The sequence below is a fragment of the Parasteatoda tepidariorum genome, chromosome 2, assembly GCF_982258835.1.
Source record: "Parasteatoda tepidariorum strain Cologne lab strain chromosome 2, Ptep-v5.0, whole genome shotgun sequence".
NCBI lineage: Eukaryota > Metazoa > Arthropoda > Arachnida > Araneae > Theridiidae > Parasteatoda > Parasteatoda tepidariorum.
Window position 1 is genome coordinate 12,467,008 of NC_141756.1, and position 22,432 is coordinate 12,489,439.

A 22,432-nucleotide genomic window follows, 5' to 3' on the forward strand; every position below is an offset into this window, starting at 1 on the left:
TGGTTTAAACTGTCAAAAACTGTCACATGTCAAAAACCTGCCAATCCTGACTATTTATAAGAAGAAATGACGGTGATCAGGAATTACCCCAGTGATCAATAATTACCCCATCTGTAGGGGGCAACATTTGATACAGTTTTCTATAATAAATTAAAATGTTTACAGTAGATGTGAAACAATTAAACAAAAGCTTACACTATCTTTATATCAAAGAAATATAAAGTAACTCAAAATATTTATTATTAAGAGAAGGAGGGGGATCTTTACAGAAATGTGCACATTTTGAAACCCATCTTTGAAATTGAAAATACAGAAAGCAGTTTAAAAGATACTTATTTTGTTAGATAAAACAAAAAGCTATTATTAAGTAAATGTAGTTATACTTTAGTAAAGTGTACAAGCATTCTTGTCCATGTCTCAAATTTAAAAAAAAAATTTTTTTTTTTAAATATAACTTAGGTGATCATTATTTACCCCAGAAACAGAGTGATCGTGAATTACCCCGAATCACCCTAACAAGTTTCATCAGCTGAAACATTAAATGAACCGTTATTTTTAGACCTGTTTTCATAATGATTACAACCATTTAAAAATTACGTTTATTCCAATCACTTCAAGATGGTGAGAGAAGAGTACTTAAGTTAAATTTTTAATTTTGGTTTTCACGAATGTTTCTTTTCAATACTTCACGAACTTTTAATAATAAATTATCATTCAACAGAACTATATCTTTCAGAAAAAGATAGAAAATAAAGGGATCGCTTTATTAGATTAGAAGAAATAGTGTTTGACAATTTTTAGATAAATGTTCGCACATTTGTCAATTTTTAAGATTTTTTTTTAAAAAAATTTGGTTTAAACTAACGAACGCCGATTTGAATGCTGTTAAAATAAATTTTTTAGAATCATATTGGTATAATTTCATCAGAAAAAAAATTAAAATAGAGAGTTAAATACCACACGCCTTAGTTATATCTCAAATTATGACAGCCTTCTATTTTACATGTTTCGAAAGATACTGCGGAGAAAGAGTAAATTTCCACCATGGACCGGGGTAGCCTGGTTAGTAGGGCACTGGGCCCATATCCAAGAGGGCGTGGGTTCGATCCCCGTTGGCCGAAGACTCCCCGTGTAGTAAATGGTGACTGATGCACGTTAAATCTGTCGAGTCACAAAGTCCTCCATGTTCCCATAACAAATCATACCTCTGGGGGTACTGATCCAGGAATTCCCCTTGTCTTCTGAATTGGGTTCAAAATTACAAGGCTACGGAGTTGAACATTAGTAATCGTAAACCAAAATTGGGTCGCCTGTTCAACGACGGTTATAAAATAAAATTTCCATCATCAGTTTATTTGTAAAACTTAAATAAAACGAAAAATAAATATTCAGAACTTTTCCAACCCGCTTCCACTCTTTCGGCAGTTCGAAAGGGAGGAAAAGGGCAATCGAGCCTAATATGACTAGAATTAGTATGTAGTATCATTCGAAATATTCCTGATATAGCGAGTGAAAAAGGTAAAAATAGAACGAATGAAGACAATATGGGAATCAATAAATAAGCAAACCAGTATATCAGCTAATCATTGAATGAGTGTATTAGTTTAGTTCGTTCGTAAATAATTATCAAAAAGTTAATAAACTAATAATTTGTGATAAAGCAGGACCCCTTTAAGAAAAATCTTTTATTTCTTACACAATTGAATACTTTTTAACAAATGGAGGAAATAAAAGCATTCATGGCATTATATTTTTATTTGGTTTAAGAATTGATAATTCAAAAGTAACTGAGAAATTCAGGATTTGAAGCCAAAAATGCAAATTATTCGTGACCCGGATTAACCTAGCTTAACATGAAACAGAAAAGGAAAACTCGGCAAGTAATCGTGATATATATATAAATATAATTAATCCAGCTCTTTGCAAATGTTCTCGTCTTTTTGCAAAAAGGCCGACTAATTGAAAAAGTTTCAAAATATTTTATATATTTAACTTTTTAGTAAAAAATTACTCAATCAGCCTTAATTTGGGCAGGCTTATTGCAATGTGCTATGTAGGTTCATCGCAAACGACTTGAGATAGATCAGACTGATTGAGCAATATTCTGTAATTAGCCTAGGTAAGTAAACTCATTAGAATAAGCCTGAAAGTGTCAGACGACTCCCAAAAAGTCGGATTTATAAAATCGTCAGCAACCTTAACTACAGGCTATGTGTGAAATACGCTGGCTCTCCATAGAATATCAAATCATTTTATAGAATGCGTATTATTTTTAGGCGCAATACGCGATATGATAATTATACACTTTATCTAGTAATTGTAAATATTACTTAGGCATTCTATACAATTAAAATTCTCAACAGGCAAAATATGAAAAAGGGTCAAGTTAGAATTGATTATAACTTATTTCTCAATACATAACTTCTTTCATTTAGGGGTGGGAGAGTTTTCTTATAATTATGTTATAAACATTAACGCCATTAAAAAAATTATTTTATTCGAAAAATGTTTATCATTATCCTTTAGATTGAATGCTCAGGCAATTTGCGAAATTTCAAATCGTTTCATAATTTGCGATCAATTTTTGCTATACGATAAAAAAAAAAAAAATGTAAAAAAAAAAAAATTTTATAAATAAAAATACTGCAATCCTACTCAACATCTTTCAATGACTAAACCAAACCCCCGGCAATTTTAATTCTCGAAAATTTGAAATAAGTATTATAAGTTCTTCTAATTACAAACAATGAAGGGGAATCGGTTGGAAAACGCCCGCCTCTTCTCCAAAAGTGAACGAACCCACGTGCCCGAACAGATCGCCCACTCATAAAACCTGGGTTGCTCCTGGCAACGGGAACACCAAATCCTTCGTAATGAGCGGGAAGAGTTCGAGAACCAGGAATCGGATTGGGATGGGGGGACGACATATGAAAGAGAGGAAAGTGAAGCACTTTCACAACAGGACAGAATTGGCTCAATTTGTAATAATGTAATCCTTCCGACATCTTTCGCAAAATCATTTTTCGTTGCCGCTATTATTTTGAAGAAGGCAAGCCCATTATAAAAGATGAAAGCGATAAAAACTAGCAAAAGGGATTCAACTTTACGAATTTATATTATTTCAATGTAAATGCAGTATAGTGTTTAAAAATATGAAGAGAAATCAAGATTTAGTGTTTCTACAAGTAAGTCTAGGGCAACGAACTTTGCTGTAATAATCTCCCGAGACATTTTATTTCAACACATAGCGAGAGAAAAATCTGTCCTTTAAAGTTATGTAAAGTTTCAATAACGTAAGCCATTGTTCTGTATTTTCAATTTAATGAATGACATCATTTCTTGTTTCTTATAAAAACAATGGAATAAAACGCTTCAGAGCTCTAAAAGAAGTTCAAATGGATTAACAGTTTAAAAACGACAAAAATAATAATACACTTTACGTCTGAGCAAACCTAAGGGGGTACAACACAGTAAAATTTTCAGAAAATGAAAAAAAAAAACTGCATTGTATTTTTTGATAGTTAAACAATAGAATGAATTGATTTTCGTAAAAAATTTAAATTACAGCATACTAGGCCGAGCGAGACGCGAGGTAACACATAAGAACATGTTAACTTGTACGCTCAGTTGTTTTGCTCACTCCTATCAAAACATTTAATAAAATACTATCATTTTATCGATTTTATTGAGAAAAAAATGTGTTTAAAACATGTACGAAAAAGAACTAATGGTAATATAAACAGTTGAAATTGCAACTTATTTAGCCTTAATGAAGGTTGCAAAGGGTTATTGACAATTATGGTACAGTTGGAATAAGATCAAGCAGCCAAAATTTAGGCTCAAAATGAAGATGACCAAAGAATTTCGGCTGCCACTCAAACATATGAGAAGTCAAATGAGGGGACAAGAAAAAGGGCCACTTGAGCCTGCTGAAAATCATGGAAAAAAAGCATTGATTGATTTAATTAGTTGCAAAATTTTATGCATTTATGCGGATCAGAAAATTTAAAAGCATTTTACTCGAAAACTATGTTTCTCTTACTTGCTGTATCTCTTAATTGGCACGATTTTCAACCTATTTACTTCAAATTTTGACACAATGTTCACAATAAATATTGTTTTCGTTGCACGTAGGGATTGTTTTTAAAAATTCGATTAACTGGTTTTGAGTAATCCACGAAAGTTTGACTTATGTTATGTCATTCCCATAAAAAAAAAAACAATTTCTTCAAAACACTGCCATTTTAATTTTTTAAAAATTCCACGAGAAACAAAAATTTCCGTCATTTAGTTTAAAAAAATCAAAACGAAATCAAATTTGATTACTTTTTTCTTCTTCCAAAGTTTTTGATAATTATGGTCATAAAAGAAATGATTGCTTATAACCAATAAATTATGTAATGATTATGGCTATTAGCAGGCTATGAATAATTTAAAAAATAAGTTACAAATAATGCATTATATAAGCGCCATTTTTTAAAATTTTTGCAATTGTAACATGATAAAATAAAGATTAGAATATGTACAATAAGATAAAAAAAAATATTAATTTAATCCCAATCGTTTCAAAATTCATTAAAAAAAATCCTTTTTACAGGTTTCTACTGTGTTGTTCGTCCTGAAAATACTAGCTGATTTGAATATCCTTTCCTCTTACTAAATAAAAATAAAAAATCGTAAATACTGTTGAAGAGAAAAGATTATTATTTTATTTATTTATAAGTCAGATTTTTTTTTTAAATGAATGTAGTAGTACTTTATGTTTTGAAATCCTAAAGAAAGGGCATTGGATTTTAGCCAAAAGATCAAGAAGTTATAAAAAGTACATAAAATGTCTCAATACACTAAGAAAATCAAGATACATTATGCTGGGATTAGCATGTAATTGATAAAAGTTTGTTTTTACAGCTTCTCAACAATGAAAATTTAAAAACAGAGGACTTAGCAATGAGATTTCAAAAGAGAATAGAGCTAAGAAAGGTTTCATCGCTTCGTTCGAAGAGAAAGGAAACTTAATTTTTCTGCACATAAAAAATAATAAATAAATTTAAAAAAAAAGATAGTAAATCCCACTCTGTTTTAAATGAGAGAGGAAAATCACTCAATAATTTGTACTTACTTTCAAGTTCATAGATTCTTCGATATCATAATTTAAAAATAAAGTGGGCGGAAAATTGCTAAAGTAAATTTTGCCACTTTCGAAAAAATTGTCTCATGAAAACAAGAAACTTTGCTTCGAAGAAAAATGTATAAACTTTACAATGGATTATTATTAAAACTGCTTCGATATTTAGAAATATCGCAAAAATCTTCAAGAACGATTTCAATAAAAACTAGATAAAAGTTTTAAACGGTTTGTTAGATTGCGGTAAACGTTTTTTGCACTCGCTTTCCAAATTTCAGAATACTATTAAGAGGTTAAAAAAACAAAAAACATTCCCTTTATTATAGATGCATAAGATAGCTGCCGATTCTCCTGAATTTTTCGAGAAGTAACAGCCGTGTTACGTATCATTACTGGAAAGCGTATACGTAGGCAATTACGGGATTAAATTTATACGATATGCATAAAAAAGTTATGCTACGAGAATTTAGTTAAAAATATTGAGAAAACATGGAAAAAATAAAATTTTTAAAAGAGAAGAAAAAATTATTAAAATAAAATTATTTTAAAAAAATATTTACAAGTTTTAAAAAAATTAAAAAGATGGAAAACAGAATAAAGAAAATATATGATATCGTCATCAGTTCACACGATTATATCCTCAAAAAAGAGTGCTTTCAAATATTGTATTAAGATAGTCAAAGCAAAGTGTGTCAATACAATAGTGCGAGGAGTATAAAAAAAATCGAAACGAAAATAGAATAAACTAAGCAAAAAATAGAAAATAAAAATTCAAGATAATACAGAATTAAACGCAAAGGTAATATATAAAGCGAGCAGTGAATTCATATGTGCATCCATTTATTGGAAACTTTCAAAAATGACTTAAAATATTTTCGTAACAAGTGTGCCAGATTACAAAATATGAAAATAGGAGCATAAATAGAGGGTGATGGGACTATTTTATGGAGCGTTCTTACTGAAGTTCAGAAGCACGTTTGATTTGTTATTTTAGTTACCTTGGATTGGCCCGAAACTAGATGTACACAAAAAGTAATATTATACTGGATAATTTAAAGTTTATAATTAATAAGATTGAATTTTAATTATAAAATTTTAATATCAATGATTTTAGAAATATTAACATTTAATAAAAAATTATTTTAAAAAATGTTTTAATATTGATTATTTTAGAAACATCAACATTTAATGAAAAAAAATTATTTTAAAAAACTATTTTTATTTCTAAAAAAAATCTATATTAAATATTTGAAGATTTGTCAGTCACTGATTTGCCCGAATTGGATTTGCATATGGTAAAAATAGAAATTCAGTTAATAACGAAAATTTCAATAAATTTATAAATAATTATAACATACAATAAACTCATTGATTTAATTACATTAGTTGGATATCAATTGTTTTTTTTTTAAACCAAATTTTAGAAGAGTTCGTTTTTTTTTTTTTTTTTTTTTTTGTAACCGAAAATACAAAAACTGAAGATTCGTCTCTTTGATTAAAACTGCTGGATGCTGAATGACAACTAAACAGCTTTAAATTAAACTATAAGACGGTATATGAAAGCAATAAGAAAGAAATTAATTCCTTTGAATTAAATGTAAATTAAAAATAAAAGGTAATTTTAAAATAAAAAATATTTTCATTTTTTTTAGTATAACTGAATTTGAAGGGAGGAAGAAAAGTATTCAATTAAGATCAGGTAAGTTTTATGGTCTGAAATTATAACCTAATTCATAGCTGTTATATTAAATGCGTTGCTTACATTGTTAACTTTCCTTAAACTGCGAAAATTGAACCATATAGTAGTAAATTCACCGTTATATGAAAAATAATTCAAGGATTAAGACTACTGACGCTATATTGATTTCATTTTTTTTATTTTTAAACAAAAATGAACAAAACGTTCCTCAAAGAGCTGTTAGCCGTAGAATATTCCAGGAATAGTACTCGTCTCTCCAACATTAATTTCAATACAACAGTGTATCTTTAAAATATTATATTTTATAGCAACGGATACAAAATTTTTTTTGCGAAGATGTCATCTTCTTCTGAAATCTGCATCATGTGAAGATTTCCAGGGTTCAGTGTCACCATGGTAACACCGCCTACGCTAGAAGACCCAGATAGAAACTTGAGGTGACCATTATCTACTGATTGCACACACTGCTATTTTTAAAAAAACTACATATTAAATTTCTTTAGAAAACTAATATATTTTCAAGACCCAACGAATAACATTATAACGATTACAAAACATATGAAGCACACAAAAGGAGAAGAAAATTTAAATTCAATATTCATTTAAATGGATATTTCTGAAATTTAAACGCGAGTTTACGATAAATCCTATAAACGTTGAGAAATTTTTTGAATAGTAATAAATTAGACTGGAGTTAAAAATTTCCTTGCGTTATTAAACCAGTCATTCTGAAGTTAAATGATCATTTATATACAATGTGAGAAATGCTAAAAGGCAGAAGATGATAGTTTGGCAATAATTTTTACATGCTTCAACGAATTTCTCCAAAAAATAATAAATTTCTCATATTTATTATTTGTTATATTATAACAAAAGAAATAAAAGTATACAAAAGTAAAATTGCAAATACCAACCAACTAATGCAGGATATTCATTAAAAAAAATCCCAGTTTCAACGAAATTTTATTTTTAATAAGACTATTTACAACAAATAATACACCAAATTGAAAATAAGCCAACCTAGTTTTAACCAGAGATACTATGGACTTGAAAGCCTAAGTGTAGCCTTAGTGTTGAATGTGTGTGTAATAAATGGTGCACATATTGAACACTTGTTAAAAAATTTTAAAAAAACTGGGCTAGTTTACTTTCATTTTGATGCATGATTTGTTATTAAATTGTTATAATATACCATTAAAACTAGAATATTCTTTTATGGAAATTTTATTATTATTATTTATTATTATAATTTATTATTTTAAGGACATCATTTGAGAATAAACTATAACTTGGACATTATTATAAGCATTAACTAAATAATGCCCAAAAGGTAGTTTTTTAACAAAACTTCGAATATAAACATGAAAAGTCGTGAAATCAACTAAAAAATTTATAATAAACTTTTGCCTGGAAATTTTCTGTTTTACATGAAAACGTAACAAAACCCGTAAAATATAAAGGTAAATAAATAAAATATCTAAATAATTAAAGACATATAAAATGAAAGATTTCAAGGAGAAAAAATTTATGTTTGCAAACGTGTTGCTAAAAGCAGCTGAATAAATAATTCAACAAATAACACTTTTTTGACTGACATTGTAGAAAACTACTTTTGAGTCGGATTTGAATACAAAAATGATTCTATAATCAAACGAACGATTCATACGAGTTATCAGTTATGTAATTTAAAATAAAAAGTAATGAAGTCAAATGACCGTACTAATGAATTGGGTATACTATAGCCTACGTCACAGGTCGTGTAATTCCTACTAAATTTAACTAGTAAACAGCATTTTCTGCGCTATTCGGCAGGTTGGAATTGTATTAGTCTAGTTCCTTTAGAAATAATTTATTTTGTTGTTTTATCTAAGTTTATGAATTTAGTAAACATATTTAAAACTCAGATTATTAATTAAACTAAAAGGTAAATGTTATTCCTAATAAAATTTTCGAAGTGAAAGTAGTTGTGTTTTTTTCATATTATACCCAATTAAACAATCACGTGGATAAAATTTCATAAAATAAAATATTAATTATAAAATATTATATTTACTGAACTTCAAAAAATATTTTTTGACAAAAAAAAGACGTATTGAAGGGAAAAAAAACTATGTTTAATAAATTGGCATGCTAGGCAAACACAATTACAAAACTGGTTCAATACTGCGTAGTCAAAGCAAATCACAATTACGATTGAAATAAAGTAAGAAATTCCTCAAAACTATAAATAGTAATGAAACCAACAATTGCTATCACAGTAGCAGGTGCAAGCTGACAACAAAAATTTTCGAAACAGTGATTTGATCAGCTTATGAAATGAACAGGATAGGATAAATGCAATGATATTCGGGAATAACATTCCGTCAAAGACTAAAATAATATTAATGATATACTAAATACTGCTTTTTTTCTTTCTTTCTTTAAAGTAATCACACAACTTATTTCTTAGCCCTGTTAGACAAAAGTTGTTCTTTACGAAAGTGTAACAAGAATACATAGATTTTAAAGTTTAAAAAAAAAGTTCTTTTTTAAATAAATTATACCTAAGTTTATAGCTGGCCAATTATAGCTATAGTTACAGTCATAGCTATATAGACGAACTGGGGGAGAAAATAGAGATTTTAAACACTTTTTTGCAGATAGAGGACATAATTTCTTATAAACTAAAGCATCGATCTCATTGAAATTTTTGTTAACTTCTGGACTAAGTATTCTAAGGGACTCCTCGAAAAATTTGTTTCATCATAACTTATTTTACAAAGGCAACGCATGGTTTTTATTTTACCAAAAATTGTTCCTTTTTGCATCTAACTCTGTTCTAAATTCAAATTTCCTTTTTTTTTTTACTAACAACTAAAAGAAAAATATTTGGTTTCTTCATTTAACATAAAGTATATCAAGCTTATTTCCGAGGGAACTTTAAAAAAAAAAAAAAAAAGAAAAAAGGTTCTAAGTGGTTGAATTTGCGAAATTTTTAGATAAAAATTTCATAAAATACAGCTTTTTCATACGACTAATGTTTGAATAAGATAATACTAACATAATATGTATAAAACATGAGTTTTTTTAAAAATTAAATACTGTTTTTACTGATTTCACATGACGAAATCAACTTATTTTCATATCAAGAAAATAAAGGAGTTTTATAATTTTTGATTTTATATAAAAGAGTTATTAAAATCATTTTCGAAAGTTATTTGAGAATTTCCGCATATAAATAACTTTTTTATCATTTTGTTATATTTTAGATTTGATTACATTATTATTATTATTACTAAACGGTAATTGTTTTTTCCATTTCATCAATACATTATTTTATTATAAGAAATTATTTAAAAACGAAAAACATAATTGCATTCAAAATTTTGGAATGAATAAAAAGTTTCACAATTCAAGAACCTTCCTATCACTTTTGCTTTAAATGGAAGTTTTAAAATCAACGTTAATTTTACTATATAGAAGTCATCATACAAAATCAGTGAACAAGCTAAATCTCCAACGACAATATGGATAGTAGTTTTACACATTAAAAATAAATAAAATTAAAGCAACCAATAAATGTTCAGGGGGCATTTGCTCAACTATTCTAGCATATAACCGTCTCCTGTCACAACGCACTCAAGTTAAAAAGGAAAAGTGAGAAGGGGCGCGATGAACACTGTTTTCGTATACATAATTGAACGCAATGTGTGAATGACCCCGCAACAAAAGGCATTGACCTAGCACTGTTTTTGACGAACGAGAGGAGATCTTGCCTATCACTCATTCTACAACGCATCCGCGCCTCCAAAACAAACCTGAGTCGTACGAGTGACCTAAAAAAGATGTTCCAAGCACTTTCACAGTCAGGTTTGCTTTTTCCTTCAAAACCATAAATCCTTCTCTGATATATGCAACTCAAGAATTTGAAAGAACGATTCGTTTGCTTTGGCTTCGATATATAAATCATTGATAGCACACATGCTTACAAAATATGCTAAAACTTAACGAAATATATCTGTCAGAGCTAATGTAAACACTAACAATTTTAAACAGTGTTTTTTGTGATATTTTTTCTTTGACTAATTCGAAAAAAAATTGAAGTGCGGGATATATTTAGATTTAAAATTTCTAGAACTAACAGGAAGCGGTCGCAACTTATACAAGGAATATGAATACATAACAATGTATGAATATCATTGCTTACATCGACCTTGTAGAGCAAATTAAAGGTCACGTGTAGCAGCGCATGCGTATAATATAAGTAGCATTCAGTATTATTGAAGCCAAAGCCAGTTTTTGTGAGAAAACTAAAATTTCCAGGAAAAAGGAGTAAACACTTATTTAATAAAAAAATTTATTTAAAAAAAATTTATAATTTAAGATTAAATACGCTAAGTACGAATTAAAATGCTTCGATAAAAAAAAACATTAATTTATGTATATTTTACATTCTTCTAAATTTTAAAATTTAATACATAAAAATCGTATAGTATTTAGCAGAATAAGTTTTTAAAATAAAAATCAGAAGTAATCACTAGTTATAAAATCAAAATAAATTTGCAGAGAATTTAGAGAAAAAAATGCTCTTTTTTAAAAAAAAAAAAAAAAAAAGTAAATAAATATGTAACTAATTGAAGTCTTGCAGCATATATCTAACAAAACTTGAATGAGCAGTTTCTTTTAATGTTTTACATCATTACTCATTTTATTACTAAGCAAAGCTTAAATTTGAAAAAAAAATTGCTATTGCAGATTTCATTATTAATCACTAATGAAAGGACAAAAACCATGATTAATTTTACTACCTTTTTAAATACAACGAATCTATTTGTAAAAGTTTAACCGAGGAGTACGTTGCTTACAGGTATTAGAATATAATAAAAATATTACTCCGCCGTAGTTCTCCAAAAAATTCGATCTGTTGCACTTGCCTTCCAATTAATATGTGCCCCTTTTCTTATTTCATAAGACCATCTTGCGCACGTTCGTTTTCTCAGTCGTTAGATGTCAGCATAACACCAGAGCAAAATGTTATAAATCCAGTGATTGTCATTTCTTCAGGCTATATGATCAGACTCATTACCATTTTTTACGTTTTAACTCACTTGATAACATTGAAGACTAAGTTTGTTGCCACGTTACTTGCTTTCTTGTAAAACACCAATTAAGCCTCAGTTAATACTTCTTTCTGCTGTTATGTTTCTTTTTCAAGGATCTGCTAGTAAGAGTCCAAGATTCAGATCCATTAATAAATAAAGGTAACAGATATTGAACATTATTCATGGAAAAGCAGACTTGGAATACGTTCTTATTCATTGGTATTCATGTTGTAAGAAGAAAACTTAAGTATTTCTTCGGTAGATCGGTTGAAATCTTCAACTTAATATATACTCGTCAATGTTTAAGTTTAAACGAACGATAGATTTATAAAATTTTTCTCAGGTTTTACAGCATTTTAAATCAGAAGATGGGACCTGTCATGTGCATTTGCTTAAAAAAATACACAAACTTCAAAAAGAAAAAAAAAATCTAAATTAGCACATGTGATTAGTCCAGATAATCTTGGAAGTTTATGTATGCTCATTTTATAAAGTTAAATATCTCACTGATAAAAAAAAGGGGGGTTCTTTATTTTGTCTCCTAGCGGATCATCATATTTGAACGTAAAATAATAACCGTATTCAATGTTTGAGGTTGACGTCATTTATTTCCTATTTTAGTTCGCGGTTGCGTGATGGATGGGATCATAAAAATTACGACGCCTATCTGCATTCATCTGAGCAGAGCAAAAAAAAAAGAGCCCAGGCTTTGATTATAGCGTGACACTAAATCTAAACAGCCAGATTATGAGGAATTAATCCCTCTCGTTGCATAATCGCAACTTATTCAAAATCACTGTCAAAAAATCAAGGCTAAAAAAGGCGGGATTCAGGAAAGCGTATAGAAATACAACACGCATTGTCCCTCGATTGGGTAAATCACTCATGAATTAGCCTTTTCAATAAGGATTTAATAAGTAGCTGCCTTATCAAATTCATGTAAAAGTCTCATCGTCCTCGTTAATTAAAGGGAAAGAGTTCGGTAAAGGTTCCAAAAAAAAAAAAAAAAACTGTCGAAAACAATGTTATTTTTATTAAGTTCGTGATCAACAATTGAAGAACTAAGTGAATGGAGGTTATAAGTAATATTTCAGTGAGTTTTCGTAAATTAATTTTTATGCTTAGACAATCGGAAATAAAGATTATGCCTTGTCTTCATTCGGCAACCTCAAACTTAGAAGTGGCAAAATTTGTAAATTTCTAACACTCATTTAAACTGTTAGCTTTCCTGGCTTTTAAATTTGCCGCTAAAAGACAAATTAATAGCCAAATTCACTTGAACCTCTTTTCTAAAACTTTAAAGACTCTCACTTACTATCAGATTGATCACTTGTGGTGTAACAGTTTAAGGTCCACTTACATAAATGATTAACTGATTAAGATCGGTTAGCTTAACATATTCCACTGTACCTTCATACAATTAGATCATAAAAAGTTAAAAGACTTAGCAAAATAAATCAATTTTGTATTTCAGAACTTTCTCCTGAGAAACGTCAATTTTTCAAAATTATGTCTCAGAAAATTTTTTCAATTAAACTCTTTCAATTCAAAGAAATAAAAAGTTAATACTGAAGGAGGTAAGTGGAACAAAAAAAACTTTAAAAAAAAAGTAAGAATGGTTGCTTAGGAAAAAAAGCCTCACAGTTGGAATTATAAACTAGAACAAGTGAACTATTTCTTTAATATCTACAGCACATGACGCCACTAAAAATTAACCGAACAATCATTACAGGGTTGTCAGTCAAATCTGGAAAAATATTCTTTGTGTTTTCCCAGTACATATTATACACAATATATTAAAAGGAAACACACTATCACAGTGCTCATGTGTGAGCTATATTAAAATAACTTTATTAGTTTTAATTGTTGGGGAAAAAAATAAGGAACAGAACAACATACTTAAAACAAATATTGCTAAAAGTAAATGAAATAGTATGGTATAGTTGAACTATTATCTTTAAATATCTTATAGATTGCGCTTTAAGAGATGGGCATTTTTTTAAAAGACGAAAATAAGTTTGTAAGGAAAAATTTAAAATTCCCTGCATTTTCCCTGTTAATTTAGATTATTTTTATATATTCCCTGCACTTTCCAAGTTTTCCCCTGTAGAGTAGCAAAAATGGAAATAGCTACTGGAGATGAGCGATGAACATTTAGCGTTATCACCAGTACTCAAGAGTTCATTTACATCAAAACGGAAAAGTAAAAGCATAGGTAAATAAAATAATTTCCTTGTAGCTTGAAGAGTAAAACATCCATGAAAAAGGACTGTTTCTTAACCCTTATAAAAGTAAATGGTGATGAACAGTTTTATGATTAAAATCCAGTTAAGACCATATTTTACTACTCCCGAAAACCAGCTACTTTTACTTTAATCTTTTTCGTCCTCACTTTCAGGCCTGGTCATAACTCTTCCCCTATACCACCTTCTGTTAAACTATCTTAAATTAGAAATTTCAACCTTGTATTTTTATCGATTAATAATGACTTTTCTTACTTTAGTTAATAATAGTTTTCATCCTTCTTATTTTATCGATTCAGTTAGATTCAGCGAGTGGTTGGAACTGCCAGTACTAAGAATTGGCAAAATTTGTGTAAAATCAAATTCAAGGGCAAACAACTAAAAAGTTAGTTTCTAAACAAAAGGCGATTTTCGAAACTTTAACTAGGTTCACTTAATATCTGAAACTCAAAAGCTAGGTTCATCACCGTTTTTGAAAAACTAATAAGAATACTGGTAGCGAAGTTTTTTCTTAGGACCGTAAGCCTATCAGAAGAAAATTTAAAAATTAATAAGAAAAGAAAAAGTAATAAAAGTTATAGCTTTTAAAAAAAATTCGAAATTTAATTTTTGAGCATGTTTTTTGTAATACATACTGAATTAAAACGATCTTATTAATAAATGCGGTATTGTTAGTATAATTGGGCAGTTTTTTTTATTTGAAGGAAATGAAACAAAAGAATTTTTTTTGTCTCGGCTATTATTCATACCTAAATAAAATTCGCATCGAATTAAAACAAATGAGTTTTCCCAAAAGTGAGGTGTCTTATCGTTTGGTGCATTTCTTTTCGAATATTTTAATTCGATAAGGAATTTATTCAACAACCAAATAAGCGATTTTTATTTTAATACATAAATTACTCTATCATACAACCAATCTAATGTTGAGATTATATTACTTAACCTTAATTAAATTAGCCGAATTTGGCAACCAGCTTGGTGACTTTTCAAAATTACCTCGTATAGTAAATAAACTCTAATGGTAACCAATCTAAATGCACAACTTAACAGTATTTAAATATTCTAAAATTCTTCCCCACCTTCAATTCTAACAACTTAATTAATTTTAAACAATATATGAACCCAATTTTTCCCAGTCTAGCTGTTGCCTACGCAGAAGTACTTTATTTTCAATTATAACTATTTTCAAGAGATGTCCGCCATTTTGTCAAAGTTCTCTATATATTGAATTTTAGTAATAATTAAAAAACTGCCCGGCAGCCATTAAAGCTCACGAACCACAGTAAGAATGAGTTGGTCACATTTCAGTATAGTAGGCAGCTATTTGCGTCTCTGTCGTGAGATAAGATAGAAATCATCCAGATGCTCCATCGAAGAACGTAAAAAGAAGTCCAGCTTTTCGAATACGTAACTAACGTGGGGAACTACTCGGTGTGGTACACTATACCAGAAAAACAACTTACAGGGTGAGCAGTATAGTCAGATTTGGCAGAGCATGTATACTAAGATCCAGCGCTTGTGCATAAAAAGTAAAATGACAGTCAGGAGGTACAAGAAACAAATGAAATAAAATAAAAATATGACCACCGAAGCCGACGTCTTCAAGGGGTACCGGCCTCGGTAGCCATTAAAAACAAAACCATTTCTATTTGAGGGAGAAGCAAAAGCTTAAAATATCTCCCTCAGTACCCCGATGGTTACCCGAAGGCCGTTTTATTCTTTCTTTCTATGTCAAAATGTATTAACAGATTTAATCAACATGGATAATATAATGTAGTCTCAAAGAAATATAATTAATAGTTTAGTACTGTTTATTAATAGTGTAAAAATGCAGAACAAACCAACAATAAACAAAAAGAGTTAACTTTTCTTCTTTGCACCCCAATCCTAGTAGTAGTTGGGAGGAGAGGAGGGTGTAAACCACACAGTTTCAAGAACCTCTGCTGTTGTGCCCCTAATAGTCGGCTTCTCCTTTATATACAGGGGCCGCACCTTATCTTGAGGGACTAGTTTACATTATGCCCATGGAAGTTAGACTTCTTCCCCTTTGTATACTCTTTGGCTCCAATACGTGTGATACTGCTTCTTCACAAACCTCTCCAGGCATAACTTGAGTATAGTATATATATGTGGAACCTCGGTTTTACGTTGTCCGTTTCGTACTTATTCCGCTCCCTACGTCATTTTCTGCTGTGCCGTAAAAACTGCTTATGCCGATAATGTTACACTACAACGGATGATTTTACATTACCCTTTTTTAACAGATCAAAATCATTTTTTATCTAAAAAGCTCACATAAACTTTTCTGAGTTTTCCTTTTTCTTATGAGAGCCTTGTTTATTTTCTGTTTGTAACTTTTCTGACTTCTTTTCTATTCTACCTTATTGTCCCTTTGTCTGTGAGAGGATATTTCCCTCTCGCCGGTTAGATGGCCGAGCAGACTAACGTCGCCAATGTCTGCGGGTTCGAGTTCCGCTCCGAGCACGGATGTTTTTGTCTTGTCTTCTGCTGTGTGAATGTGGCCCACCCCATGTAATATTTCCCCCTCGAGTCGAAATCAGAAGTGTGGTGGGATGGGCAAAGCACACAAAGTGTGGCTAAAAGAAATATGGGAGCTTAAATTGTAAAATTCAAGAGTGGATTTTTTTTCCAGCAAAATTCAACCTTTGAATCTTTCAATCATTTAAAAAAATGTTTCACTAAACAACTGATTAGGTAATCATTTCTTTTCCTTTATTCCGGTGACTTGCAAGATGCTTCTAGTAAAAATAAATGTTCTGGAAGCTCTGAATTTGATTTCTACAGTGTAGGACAGTGTCGACTAAAATTCATCACAAATGGATTTAATAAAGCATCTCGGTATCCAACGGGAACATCGGCCCTCCGGAACAAAATTATTAATTTTTTTTAATTTCTAGTAGCTCTTATATATATATATCATTCACTGAAGTGTAAAAACAATCCGCACAGACTCATAAGGAATGACAACAAACTAAACAAAAATTTAAAAACATTCGAAATACCAAAACAATTAGAACAAAGAAACATTAAATAGAATATCAGCAATAGAAATATAAATAGAAAATCAGTCAGTTAGCAGTGCTTGCAACTGACTCCCAGTATTCCAGTATCAGTCATAGATGTTGCCAATAACTGTGGGGCAGACTCCCTGATACTCAGCATTCACTGGGAAGTCCTCCCGCACAAGACACAGTTTGAATCGGGAAAGATATTAAGTCTATGTGAAGGTAAGTAGCAAGGCAGTCTTGTCCGGTTTCCAACCTAAAGGCAGCAACCGCATTGCGTCTCGGGTGATCAGGGATCTTATTCAGTCTCCCTCCACACCTTGCCACCAATTTGTTCATTTAAAATATTTTCACGACTCTTAATTATCGTGTTTTTAATTATTCTATTTATGGAAGAGTACGGAATTTCTCTCTGGGGGCTCTGTAAAATACCAGTTCCTTTTTTAGCTAGAAGATCTGCCATCTCGTTTCCATGGATATTACAGTGAGCTGTAGCACAATATTCTTTTTTTAAGGACAAAAGTAGTCCAAAGTTCTCTTTACAACTTTTAAGTCCAAGAGAGTCTAAAAAAAATCAACAGATGTTACGAACAAATTTATATGTCTGAAGATCTTCCGAAGTTGATGACGCAACCTACATCCCATTTCTTTTCAATTCCTTTAATATCTGATTTAATGCTTGCTCCCGATGATAGTTATGAAAACGATGAAGATGAGTAAAAATTATCGAAGGATATACCCACAACTGATCAAGAGTTGAAAACTTGAAAACTCTGAAACACTTGCAGATGTAAACCATAAAGCAAATTTGAGAACACAGTAGTATTGAGAGGGATAAAAAAAAAATTCAAATAATTCATTTGTAAATTTTTGAAAATATACATATATTTTTTTACCCTGATTTTACGTTATCTCGATTCGTGCGTTTTCTAACGCTAGAAGGGCGTAAAATGCAACATCGGGTTTCCACTGTGTGTGTATATATATAGGTTAAAAATAAAAACATGGGGGAAATATATAAATTCTCTACAGAGGAGAAAAATTATAAACTAACAAAAAATTTTAAAAAATATTTAAAAAATTATAAAGCCGGAAAACAAAATAAAGAAAAGTTATAATCTTGTCATCAGTTCACACAATTATATCAGCAAAAAGGAGTGCTTTCTAATATTGTATTAATATAGCCAAAGCAAAATATATCAATACAATAGTGTGAGGAGCACCAAAAAAATTTGAAACGAAAATAGAACATATTAAGCAAAAAATGCGAAATAAAACATCGAGCCAAAAATCTTATAAATATATTAAATTTATTATTCTCATAATTTTCTTCGTTAATTTCTCGTTTCTTTTACCACATGGTAGATAGATTACCAACCTAACATAATTTCATGTTAGATTTTATGTCAATTTTTAATTCCTATTTTAATCTAATTTTACAAAGATACTCAAAAAAATTCTCATATTATATTACAGTGTTCATATAATTATATAAACCCCTAATATGAATGAAATAATTAGTATAATTTCATATATTTTATGTAATTTAAAACAGCCCAATTACACAGACTGGTTTAATGCGAAAATTCCTCTTGATGAACAAGAAAGAAAAGAAAGAAACTTTCGGTCTTAGTGTCTATACATCTGTTCATACTAATGCCTAACGAATCGATGTGAACGTCCTTTCAAGCATTCAGTCTCTAGGACATTGCAATAATAATTCTGCAAGTCAATAATTATTTAAGAAATGATGGGAGCACGAACATTTGTTGGTGTTTACGTAGAAACCGGTCGCTCCTCTCTTTTAACAAACGACACAATCAAATCAGTTACGAAACAGAAGTTCTTGAAGACACTACAGATTAGATTTTTATGACCTTTTACCGCGACTTTCCCCTGCGGTCACCCGTTTTGCGATAGCTGTTCATTAGAAAGAGCGCGCTCAGGAAATGAACATTATTTGATACATTCTGGGAAGTCGGGTCGCACAAAATTGATAAAAATCAAGGAGAAATTCATAAATTATTCGAAAACGGATGTAAAATATGAATAAGAACATAATGATAACAAAATTCAAGCTTGCAAGAGGGAATGATGGGCAAGCAAAGCAGATACCTTAATGTTATAGATTTATTATTGCAAGCAATGCAATAGGTTTGAATTTTATAGCGCATGTTGAAACCAGGGTTGGCAAGTTTTTGACACATGACGGTTTTTACCGGTTTATACCATGGTTTTTACCGTCATGTCAAAAAGCCCTCTGTCAAAAACCCATAGTTTTGATAAAACTGTATTTTAATTTGAGTTTAACTGCTTATGATTTAAAATTAATTCATTTTTGGGCAATAAAATTCGAAAAAAAGTTGTTAAAAGATATTTAAGAACAGATTTTTGCACTTTCCCAACATGATTATATCAAATTATACTATTTGAAGTAAAATATTAGGATACTCTGCAAAATTTTCAACATTTCCAAGCATCATTTTGTTTGGCATATTACGTAACTGAAGAATGTCAAGTCATTCCTGACTTAGAGTTTGTTAGTAGTTACAAGTTCTGAAAGTTTTGTTTAGCTTATTTCTAATATTTAAGAAATGCCAAATTTTAAATTCTTCTTTTTAAGATCTTGAATTTATTAATAGTTCCAAGTTTTTTTTTGTTTGTTTATTTCTAACAATTAAGAAGTGCAAAATTTTGAATCCTTTGCAAATCAAGCTATAATAATAAAAGTTAAGTATCATTATTTTCAATAAGTATATTACAATATTTCTGTATGAATGCATATCCCCTTCTATAAGAATACATGTATATAGTTGCAAAATCACATTTATTTATAAAGGCAATTAAGTGAAAATAATATATTGTCCGCTATATGCCATAAATTAAAGAAAACAGTAGGTTTTTGACGGTTTTTACCGGTAAAAACGCGGTTTTTTCCACCGTCATGTCAGAAACCAGTTTTTGACGGCAAAAACCCAACCCTGGTTATAACTAAATAAAATTTTAACCAGCTATATAACAGATAAAATAGACACAACCTAAAATATAAATACAGTACACTCTCGAAAACCTTGTTGCGTCAAAATAAATATTTTCCCTTTGGCATTATATATCCACCTAATGTTAATTTGAATTCCTATGTCAAAGAGTTTCCTCTCAAAACCTTGTGTTATGCTGAATTTTGAATTTTTTTGGAAAAATCAAAAAGTAAGTTTATTGTAAACCAATTCTTTTCTATTTAATGGATCATTATTTTTGCCTTACTTTTAAAAATAAAATTATTATTGTTGTATTTAGACTTATAGTCAACTATCATTACTTACGTACTTAATAGTAGTTATTCTTATGTTTCACGAATACTTTTTAGAATAATAGTTTCTACTTTCTAGAATATAATATTTCAGAATATATTTTTCTACTTTTTAGAACATATTTCGTTCTGAACTTGTTATCTAGAAAACTCGCTATCTCAAAAATTTTTTAGCATCCCTTCAACTTTGAGATACCCAAAGTAAACTGTATATAAGAAAATTCACAATAATTCAAAACGATCTATGTATTATATTAAAATTTAAGCGATGAATTATTGCTTACAATCATATTTTAGTAAAATAAATACAAAGGAAGATTTTACAAAAGAATTTGAGTTTAAAAATGTGTGAAAGTCAACAGATAATTTTTTTTTCTTAATTTAAGTATTTGAAGGATGTTTGTTTTAATGGGAAAAAGTTGTGCCGTTAAAATTACCGTGCAGTTAAAAGTAATTGTAAGCTCCCAAATTCAATGAAATGTTATTTCGCATAATCTTCAACTGTGTTTGAATTACGGGGGAAAAAAGTATTAAAAGCCGAAAAACAATCATAACTATGCAAAAATATTAAAACTGGTCATCTAATTATTAGTTTAATTCCATTCAAAAAATATTTTACATATTTATAGCAACGAAAAAGGGAGTATCATAATTTAATGCTGTCTGTCTTATAATAAATATTTTTTCCTAATTTTCTCTTCACAATAAATTTTAAGATGATTTATATTAGTATTAGTTTGTTGTTTCATCCTTCTTATAGTTTTCTTTTTTAATGTTTTATAGAATTGCATGTCAATCTTTTTAAAAAGGATGATCAGCAAATATTTGTTTAGAAGGGGGGGGGGGAATCGTAATAAAATTCTGATCTATAAAGTCAAATTAGGCCTTTAAGAACCTTAATAATGCGAAACTTACAAAACACTTGCTAAAAATTATTTAAAAACAAATTAAATCCCTAAATATCTCCAAAAAAAAATTTTTTTTTAAATAATTGAACACGTAGTTTGTTTTTCCCATGGACTACGATGGAAACAAATTACTGGATTTGAAATATTCTCAAACAGAAAAAAAATACGCAATCTCTGAGTCACACAAAAATCACGCAATTCAACAATTATAACAAAAAAAGAAAGGAAATAAAAAAAGAGGGAAAAAATGCCTCTAGGAACATTTAAAAGATGAAACTCCTTTGGTATTTATGGGACACAGATAGCATTGCCCTGTATTTTATCGTAGTTTCATCATTCTCAACATTAAATCAATTGCATAAAAGTTTAAACAATTTTAACATTACTTTCTAGAACTGCTTTATTTTCTTCTTTTTAGGTGAAATAAAACGCTGAGTTCTTACCTGAAAAAAAGGAGAAGAAAATTAACACTTAAAATTTTCACGTTATTCAGTAAATATCACATACAAAATTGTAAATATTATCACAATTATGGTTTTCAAAAATATCATTTTTACCAAGAGATCAGAATATAAATTAACAACTTCAGAACCCAACACAAACACACGAAACTTACCAAAATATCACAATCAAGCTGACAAATAATAAAGAAAACATTACCACGCATCACAAAATTTTTCCGTTAGGAGCCCACTCTCACCAATTGATATTTTGTCCTATTGCTTACACAGGATTATTATTTTTTCATTTTATTTTTTGCGGATATCTAAGTCTTATAAAGTGCCCTTGTCTCCAAGGTGAAGCAACTGAAAAAGCCGTATGATTAAAGCCATAATTTTGACCAGGGTCAGACGACGTGGACCACGACTGAGCTGATGCCCCAATCATCAAACTTCCATACCACAACCAGCGAGAAAAACTTTCAACTATCGCAGATTTAACGTGCACCTTGCTGCGTAAGCACGTCAGTTGTACAGCTTCCAGGATCGAACTAACGACCCCTGGCAATAATAACAAAAACATATTTCCTTAAAAAATGT

General features: G+C 29.6%; 1 protein-coding gene across 2 annotated transcripts in view; it reads right to left on the minus strand.

Annotated features, from left to right (window-relative positions):
- Positions 1–22,432, minus strand: part of LOC122271711 (protein FAM117B) — a 101,013-nt gene that overhangs the window by 39,892 nt on the left and 38,689 nt on the right. The gene's annotated exons all lie outside the window — the stretch shown is intronic.